This window comes from Microtus ochrogaster, linkage group LG9 (assembly GCF_000317375.1).
Source record: "Microtus ochrogaster isolate Prairie Vole_2 linkage group LG9, MicOch1.0, whole genome shotgun sequence".
NCBI lineage: Eukaryota > Metazoa > Chordata > Mammalia > Rodentia > Cricetidae > Microtus > Microtus ochrogaster.
Genome location: NC_022034.1, coordinates 11,089,173 through 11,098,841, shown reverse-complemented (window position 1 = coordinate 11,098,841; position 9,669 = coordinate 11,089,173). Strand labels below are relative to the sequence as shown.

At 44.5% G+C, this 9,669-nt stretch overlaps 1 protein-coding gene across 1 annotated transcript in view; it reads left to right on the top strand.

Annotated features, from left to right (window-relative positions):
* The window catches only part of Sytl3 (synaptotagmin like 3), a 56,399-nt gene that overhangs the window by 3,577 nt on the left and 43,153 nt on the right, over nucleotides 1–9,669 (top strand). The window lies entirely within an intron of this gene.

The following is a 9,669-nucleotide window of genomic DNA, read 5'->3' as shown; positions in this document are numbered from 1 at the left end:
GAGAACTGGGTTGTAAGCAAGGTCTGGAGCTGTGTTCTAGGAGAGTGTTCTGAAGGAGAGAAGAGGGCTTGGACACACAATTAGATGGTGACTATTATTGTATACAGATTCTGCATCCATTTTAACCATTTGATGCTGTGGGTTTTAATTTTTTTTAATTTATGTATATTTTACGTTCCTGTATGTCTGTGAACCACATACATGCCTGGTGCCCAGAAGACCAGAAGACATCATTGCATCCCCTGGAACAGGAGTTACAGATGGTTGTTAGCCACCACGTGGATGCTGGGAATTGAACCCAGGTCCTCAGAAAAAGCAGTCAGTGCTCTTAACCAGTGAGCCATCTCTCATGAGACTTTTTTGTTTGGTTTTGCTTTGTTTTGAGACAGGGTCTGTCTATGCAGCCCTGGCTGGCTTGGAAGTCACTATGTAGACCAAGATAGCCTGGAACACACTATGTAGTGATGCAGAATGCGCCAAATGGGGAAAATGTGAGTCAAATAGCTCCAAGCTAACTTCTAATAGAGTATTTTAAGGTTTTTTTAAAAAATTATTATTAAAAGGGAACTCATAGATCACAGCGAGGAAATAGGAATAGGGTCCAACATCCAGGTGTGGCTTGTGGGAAGAAGAGACCAAGCGGGATGGGACCACAGCTTTTTGGTACCCAAAGACATGCCCCAACCTGGTCCAACCTCTCAAAGGCCATTGGCTGAAGGAGGTTCTCTATTACCTCTCCCTTTTGTCTAAATAAGAGAGTTTCAAACACAATACAAAACTATATACAATAAGAACAGATATCAAGTATAAAAATTAGAATTGTAACCATCATAACCAATATTAAGCAAGGAGCATATGCTAAATGGTTCAATAATCATTTTATCCTAAGAAGTCTAAGTCTTGTATTTGAAATGGCTTGGCTAGATTATAAGAGGAAGGTAACTACATCTATCTAATCTTTAACACTATCAAAGGCCTGAGAAGGGAGATAATATTACTTGAGTAATATTAATTGAGTAATATTATCCAGTAGGCAGTAGATTTAAATTTTTTTTTGTGAGACATATTTTTTACAGTGACTAGGAATGACTGGACCATGTTTGACATGGGGGCCTGCAAGAGGCCCCCAAGGAGTTTTCTGATGACATTGGGTTGCCTTGTCTGTCTTTCGTTGACCTGTATTTGTTGGTTGAATGTTAGCCTTTGCACACCTACATATTTTAGAAGGCTGAGACTGCCTATTTTTCTCATTTTCAGAGAAGACATTATTTTTAGGAATTTCTTGTTTACAATTCCTTCTCAGATGTCCTCTTTTACCACAATTAAAGATTTGGCATTTCGATGTCTCCTCATACCTTTGGAAATTGCTTCTCCTACCCAAGCCTCAGTATTATAGTCAAATGTCTCAACATTCATTGTATGCAGGATCCATTCATCCACTGGTGCTGATTTAACCTTTAAAGGCCCAAGTGTCTTTTTGCATTTTAAAAAGTCATAGATTTGATAAATACTCATCTAGCATCTGGGTCTGTTACTCCTACTTGTACAGCCTTTGTTAATCTTTGTAAAAAGTCACTAAAGGGTTCTCTCTGGCCCTGTTTAACCCTGATATATCATTCAATTCTCTTTCCTGATTCCTGAATCCTGTCCCAAGCATTTAAAGCTGTTGTGCTGCTTAGGGACAAAGTGTGTTTATCATAGAGAGCTTGGTTATGTGGATCAGCATAAGTGCCTCACCAAGAATTTGTCTCTGGTTCTAATATGTACTGGCCGTGTTGAGTCCTGTTTTTGTACCTTCCCTCCATGTTCATCAGGTACAATCATCTCCTCAATTGTTTTAAATATTTTTACCACTCTTCTGTAGAGTCTGACTCTCCTGTATAGTGTTCCATTCTAATGTCTTCCTTGATGATTTCAAGGTATGAAACCTGTCCAGTAAAGATAATGTCTCATCCTTGGACATAATTTTAATGGTGTGTATATTGCCTTTATGGAGAGATACCTTATCCATTAATCTATCATAACTTTCTTAACAGATTTTGATTGCTAAATTTGACAGCATGAATTTTTTTAGATAATGAGTCAGCACCCTTTGACATTGATTGGATTTTGTATGTCAAATTAATGTTATTCTTTTTAATGGGATTTTTAAACAGCTATTTATTATTAGTCTGTAAAGACTGTATTATTTTTAAAAATGCCTCATTCTTGGCCCTGTTATTAAACCAATTTTAATGATATAATATGGAAAACAAAACTAATTCCTGAAATCAAATAAATGAATATATAAGGAAAATCACATAAACCTTGTAGAATACCCTCTGTAGCATAAGCAAAATGGTTATTAAATTTTTGAATGATAATATCGTCAGTCATTTTATAACTTTTAAATTCATCACTTACCCCCTTTAGAAAATTTTAGTGAATAGGTGTATCTTTATTGGCAAGCCAGTGTCATGGTTGCAGCTGTGTGGTGGAGAGACCCAAGCAGTGGCGGACAGTCCTGGTTTGGTTTTGCTCATGTTACCTACTTAGATACTGACAAATATGCTTTGTTTAACAAATTAAGAGCAGTTATTAAGGACAATTAAAGTGATTCTGTACAGGGAGAGAGTTTTATGGTGGCTTTTCGTCAGTTGCGAGCCGCTGCAAAATGGCAGACTGCGGGGAAATTCAGAGTCCTAGGCAGAGGCAGGTGGAACTAGAGAGGTTGCAACAGTGTGCTGAGTCTGGGTGCCAGCTGGAGCCATGGGTCGGCAGAGTCAGAGTCCTAAGCAGCGGCAGGTGAGCCACGGGCAGGTGAGAAATGTGCCCTGGCTGGTGAACGGGGAACACCACAGGGGTGGGGTATCCAGATAAGCGTGGACTTGGCCCCGCATTGTGTGCCAGATGATGCAGAACGCCGTGTCAAGGGGGGGTGCGAGCCAGATAATCCCAAGATAACTTCAAATAGAGATTTTTAAGGGTTTTTTGTTTATTATTATTTTTTATTTATTATTATTATTAAAAGGGAACTCATGGATCACAGTGAGGAAATAGGAATGGGGTCCGACATCCAGGTGTGGCTTGCAGGAAGAAGAGACTGAGCAGGGAGGACTGCAGCTTTTTGGTACCCAGTCATGCCCCAACCTGGTCCAGCCATTGGCTGAAGGAGGTTCCCCATCAATGTAGACCAAGTTGGCCTGAACCTCAGAGATCTATGTGCCTCTGCCTATAAGTTCTTGGACTAAAGGCGAGCGCCCCAGTACCTGGTTGATGGTGAGGTGTTTTAAGCCCAGAAGTGGTGTCTTTGAACAAGTCATCTTGAAAATTAGCATATTTGACCTGCAGTCCCACTGTCCTAAGTAAGAGCAGGTCATAGGTTCCTTGAGACATGAAGGGGTGCACCCACTTGAAAGAAGAGCAAACACAAAATACCGCAGAACTCACAGGAAGAGGGCAGTGTGAGGCAGATGCCAACCTGTAAATGAGCAGTCAGAGACTCTGGCCTAAAAGCAACTTGTAATATCCCTGCTCGTGTTGGAGGGCCCTAGAACAGATCATGGGAGATTTGAAAACAGCAGCACGAATCTAGCTTCCCTTCCTAAATCAGGAGGGCTGTCTGTACGGCCACCCAACAGCAATGCTGGATTTCCTGTTCCTTTGCAAGGAATCTGGCTTTCCTTCCTAGATCAGGAGGGCTGTCAGTACGGCCACCTGACAGCAATGCTGGATTTCCTGTTCCTTGGCAAGGCTTAATGCATGTCAGTCACCAACAATATGGAAATGGCTCGGCGCTCTCTGTGTCTGAACCAGTCCCTTCCTTTGCCCCACACCATCTCTCCCTGTCCTGGATCAGTGTCCTTCAGGCTTTTCTTAGTTCAAGAGAAAAACCCTAAGCAGGACTATGCGCTGCCCTGGCCTCACGGTGCTGATGGGGGCCTGGAGAGGGCATTGATTCCGAGTCTCCTCCACACAGGTCCAAGGACTTTCTTCCCCACTCAGTCACCTGACTTTGATGCCTATAGTCAACCCTAATAAAGGGAATAGATGAACTCTTAGCATTTTTTCCCCCTCTAATGGTTAACTGCAAACTAAAAATCAGAATAGAGGGCCTGGGCTGAGGCAATCTCCTAGGGAGGTAACTATGTTGAAATTTCCGCCCTACACGGCATCATGCCCAGCATTGTAACTTGACCCACAAAGTACACAAAATGTCATTTTCTATAACCCCCAGCTTCCTTATTTTGAAATAAGGATGTTTTTCAAAATACCTGTGGTAATTGCGCCACGCCAGGTGGATTCGGAGATGAAGCTGTGTTAGAAGAAAGCTAATTTAGTGACTCAGGATTTCTCTCTCCCCATTCTGCCCACTTCTTCACACTCCTGACTCCCATCTCCAGCTCTGTCCTCACGGAGCCACTATCCAGTTTTGGGGCTGCAATGATCACGCATGCTGATCAAGCACTCTGCCACTGAACTTCACCCTCCAGCAGTTGCACGCATACAGTCTTACGGGGTACTTGCTACTGCTTGACATTGGGAGCGGGTTGTTAGACATCAGAAAGTCAATGACCTAGGGATACTCCTTGCCAAACAGCATATCATAAATTTGCTTACAGCATTATGGAATTGTTTTACCTAAAAAACAACCAAAAGCCCCATCGTGTGGTTCTCAAGTGTGAACTTTGTAGGTGAAATTTCTTGCTACATACCTAAAGGATGGACACTTCTGCTTGGACTGAACAGATCCAGACCTGAAAATCGGGGAGTTATTCAAGTTTGAAAGTATTTGAGCAATAAATGTGTCCTGGAATTTTTATGAAACAATTAGAGCGAAGTGTCTTAGTTATCACTTCTCTGATGAACAAGCACAACCAAAGCACTCTGGGGAGGAAAGGGTTTATCTAGCTATCACAGTCCATCGCTGAAGGAAGTCAGGACAGGAGCTCAAGCAGGTGGGAACCTGGAGGCAGGGGCTGATGCAGGCCATGGAGGGTGCTTCTTGCTCCTCGTGACTTGCTCAACTGTAAGCAGCTTCATTCTCCAGCTGCCCAGACCTGAATAATAACACAGAAACACACTAATTACAACATTATTTGGTCTATTAGCTCAGAATTCTTATTAACTCTTATATTTTAAATTAACCCATTTCTATTAATCTGTGTATCAGCATGAGGGTGTGGCCTACTGGTAAGGGTCCAGCATCTGTCTCCTTCGGCAGCTACATGGCATCTTTTAGACTCTGCCTACTCTCTCTCTATATATATATCTCTGCTTGGATTTCCCGCCTGGCTTTACTCTGCTAAGCCATTGGCCAAAACAGCTTTTTTATTAAGCAATGGTAATAAAACATATTTATAGCATACAGAGGGAAATATATTGTGTAAAGGATTTCACGTTGTCAGACAGAACTCCTAATGGGCAGTGTTATATGTCTAGTCCTTGCAGGGTGGCACGTGCCATTTCATGTGGAATATGTATACTCATCTTAAGAGTATTTTTTTTAATTTATAGGATTATGATATTTTACTCATGCACAAAAAGAGAATAAAGATTCTTAATATTCTTTGAAGTCAAAGCAGAAAATAAAACTGTAGAAAATTACAGAATACTTTTCTGTGTATGATGTGGGAATGTGCATGTTTGTGTATGTGTACGTGTTTGGGTGTCTAAGCATAGGCACGTGTGTACCATGGTGCATGTGTGGAATTCAGAGGCTGTGACTTGGTTGTTGGTCCTTGCCTTTCACTATTTTTTTCTTTCTTTTTTTAAGTTTTTTTGAGACAGAGTTTCTCTGTATAGCCCTGGCTGCATTCCTGGAACTCACTTTGTAGACCAGGCTGGCCTCAAACTCACAAAAATCTGCCTGCCTCTGCCTCCCAAGGGCTGGGATTAAAGGTGTTCACCATCTCTGTCAGGTGCCTTCCACCTTTTTATTTTAAAGATTTATTTTTAATTGTGTGTGTCTGGGGTAGCGCATGTGCGTATACATGTTGGTGCCCTCAGAGGCCAGGGGCGTCTGATCCCTTGAGAGCTGGAGCTACAGGCAGTTGTGGGCTGCCTGGCCTGAGTTCTGGGACTGTACTTGGTTCTCTATAAGAGCAGGATGCATCTTTCCAGCCCTGGCTTCCACCCTTCTGCCTTGTCTGAATCAGGATCTCCTGTATATGCCTGCGTAGGTGGCCTTTGAGCTCCCGAGAATTCTGCCTCCTCCCATCTTGCCATAGGATTGCTGCAATTATAGGCCCATGCTACCACATCTAACTTTATGTGGGTTCTAGAGGGCCAAACACGGCTCTCGACCCTTGTGAAGTGAGCACTAAGTGGACCCACTGAGCTCAGCACTAGAATACTTCTTTGGTGCATACTAAAAAGAACTCATTTTTGAGACCGGGCCTCAGTAGGTAGTTCAGGCTGACCTCAGACTCATAATCCTCCTGTCTCCACCTCTCGGGTGGTGGGATTAGTAGGCTCATGCCAACATGCTCAGAAAGAGAATGATTTCACACAGTTTTGTGAAGGTCAGGCTCATTTTGTGGTCAGCACTTGATTGCAGTTCTTGCCTTTAAAACCCTTTTGAGAATCAGTGAGCTTTTTATTTTTATTATGCCTTTGGTTTGTACTCTCCATTGTTATCTGCTTACTTCAGCTGGAGCCTGTCACCATACAGGAGGCTGTTTACTGGGGCTGGCACTTGGCATGGTAATCAGGTCACAGGGGGCCGGGAGTTGAGAGCTTGGACAGGTGGGGGTGGGTATCTCTGTACAGTATGCTTTCATAAGGATTTCCATAATAGCTTGTGCACATCCACAAGACAGACCAGAGTGTGTTCCCAAACCAGCAGACGTCATATGTATTCTAGCTTCAGGTGACTCAGCTCCCACACTGGCCCATTGATGCGGCAATTTCAGTGTTGTCATGAATGAGCCTCTTTATTGTCGCAGAAAGAGGGCAGCCTGGGTTCCTGCCCAGTCATAGAGCTGACTGTGGGCTGCTGTGCTCTGAAGTCCCTCCTACGCTGAGATGCTCTGGTGATGGTTGGGTTAGATTCTGGAATTTCTTTTTGATTACGATGAATACTTCTGGTTTTCAGAAACCAACAATGTTCCCCTTTCCTAGGAAGACACTTGGATCTTCCCCATAAAAGCTTGTTCTCCACATAGTTACCCGTATGAACATTAATTACCCCCGTAAGACTGCATTTCCCAAGCCAGCGGACTTAAGTGTGCCTTCCAGTGGCCTTTTCACATGTGTGGTGACCTCACTGGGTTTCTATATCTGGGTCTCGCCCTTTTAATCAAGAAATTCAATAAATGCCTCCTTGTCTTTCAGAATGTAATGCTACAGAGACTTCTGAAGGTGTTTATCTTTATGTTTATCTAGAGATTCTCCTGTCTGAGGGGTTCTGTTGCTGTGAAGAGACAACATAACCACAAACTCTTGTAAAGGAAAATATTTTTATTGGGGGTGGCTTACAGTTTCAGAGGTTCAGTCCATTATCATCGTGGTGTGGCATGGTGGCATGTAGGCCGACATGGTGCTGGAGAAGGAGCTTGAGAGTCCTACATCTTGACCAGCAGGCAACAGGAATAGTCTGAGACACTGGGTGTGGCTTGAGGGTTTCTCTGTGTAGCCCTGGCTGTCCTGGAACTAACTATGTCATCCAGGTTGGTCTCGAACTCAGAGATCTGCCTACCCCTGCTCTTGAGTGCTGGAATTAAAGGTATGTGCCCCCTTTACTTGCTGGTTCTGCCTTTTATTGGGCGTCAGCAGGGCTCCCTGTGCTCAGTCAGTGTCCTAACCTCCTTCACGTGTCTCCTGCGCTCTGCCCCATGTCTCTCACTCCAGCCTGATTTCCTGCTGTGGTCGAGGTTCTTTTGCACAGAGGCAAGAGCCATGTTTTTGAAAGCTGCTTTCCAGCTCGTGCTTTCTAGTTGCCATAGTGACGCTTGCTCAGCATGGCAGGTCCCCTGGTCTTGCAGGCTCCATGGATATTGCCTGTGGCATTTTGCCAGCTGCTCTTTGGTGCCTCCTCAGACCTCTGGGTTGGGGCTGTGCCAACTCAGAGTGATTCTTGCCCCGGTGCCCTTAGCTCAGTCCTTTTGGTGACATGAACCCCCTTGAAGGCACACGACTATGGGCTCTATCCACTTTGAATCCCACCTCATCCCTTTCTTCTCAGAGTGCTCCCTAGAGAGGTGGGAATATTCATATATTCCCCAGCGCACTGTACTAGGACTTGTGAGTGTGTCTCTGGGTGTGATGGACACCAGGCCCTGGGTTAAAAAAGGGACATAGTGAATGTTTTGCAGGAAGGGGTTGATAGCAGCGTGATAAAATCATTGCTTTATCTTCATCACGAGTCTCCTCTCTTCTCATAGTTGCCTAGGATTTAATCATATACATCTGTTTGTTTTCCTGGACCAACGCTGACAGCAGATCAGCTGGGCTTGTGGATAGACAAACCCCCACTAGTTTCCTTCGCCACAGCAAAGCAGCTTCGCTGCAGGGTTGTTGGAAGGAACGTTTTAACTGGGTGGGTTCACAGACCGCTCCTAGCAGGAGTTAGAGAGCGGACTGGCCCGCACAGGAAGCCCCTTGTTCTGTTTCACACTAGCCTGCTGTTTAATTCGGAGTGTTTGCACCTTGAACATCGGCAAGGCATGAGGGGCTCTTGGGGTTCTCTTCAGGTTTCTTTGCGATCAGGGCCTTGACCAGAGAGCAGACCTGCAGAGATGCACGGCTTCAGGCATTCAAAGTGTTCTGAAGACACGGCCCCACTCATCTTTCGCTTCTTGTGGGTTGAACGGTGAAAATACCTTCGGCATCTCTGGGGGACATCACGCCCACTTTCTCAGCACATAAAGCATAAATGTCACTGCTCCCCCACCTGTAGACGCAGCAGCTTGATGCAGAGGGAAGATATGCCCCTACATGCCCATTTAATTTGCGACTTGATCATAGCGGTGAGGTCAAAGCAGCTTTCTGCTAGGTGCCTCCAGCCTCCCCATCAGGAAACATCTGTGCCAGATTCACAACGTGTGTGTTCTGCTGTTATTTCTCATTTGCTAATTCAGCATTAGGAGGGTGGAAGACCATAAAGATGAATGCTGGTGCTTTCTAGAAGCAGAATCAGGTGTTCGATGTTTATAATCCCAGCCTCCCTCAGGCAGGGACTATCTTCCAGGAGTGTTCAAGCCATGGCTCTCAGGTTGCAAGAGTACGTTTATTTTGAGTGACTTCTGGACACAACGTTACCATCTACAAAGACTACTGTGCAGGTTAGTTTGTGTCAGGATGACCGAAAAAGTCACGATTGAAGAACTGCAGCCATTGGATTTACTTGTGCACGGGTCTGTGGGGCATTTTCTCGATCGATGATTAGTATGGGAGGGCCAAACCCGTGCTGGGTGCTGCCACCCTGGGCAGGTAGTCTTGCATTATCTAAGAAAACAGACTGAACAAACCATTGAGAGAGAGCAAGTCAGTCAGCAGCGTTCTCCTATGGTCACTATTTCAGTTCCTGCCTGAGTTCTTGCCCTGGCTTTCCCTTGGTGATGGGCTGGGAGCCAAACAAATCTTTCTTCCTCCAGCTGCTTCTAGTCAGTGTTTTACCACAGCACAGAAAGCAAACGAGGGCAGTTACAGCATTGAATAAATTATAAAATAAACTCTCTGTCTCTGTCT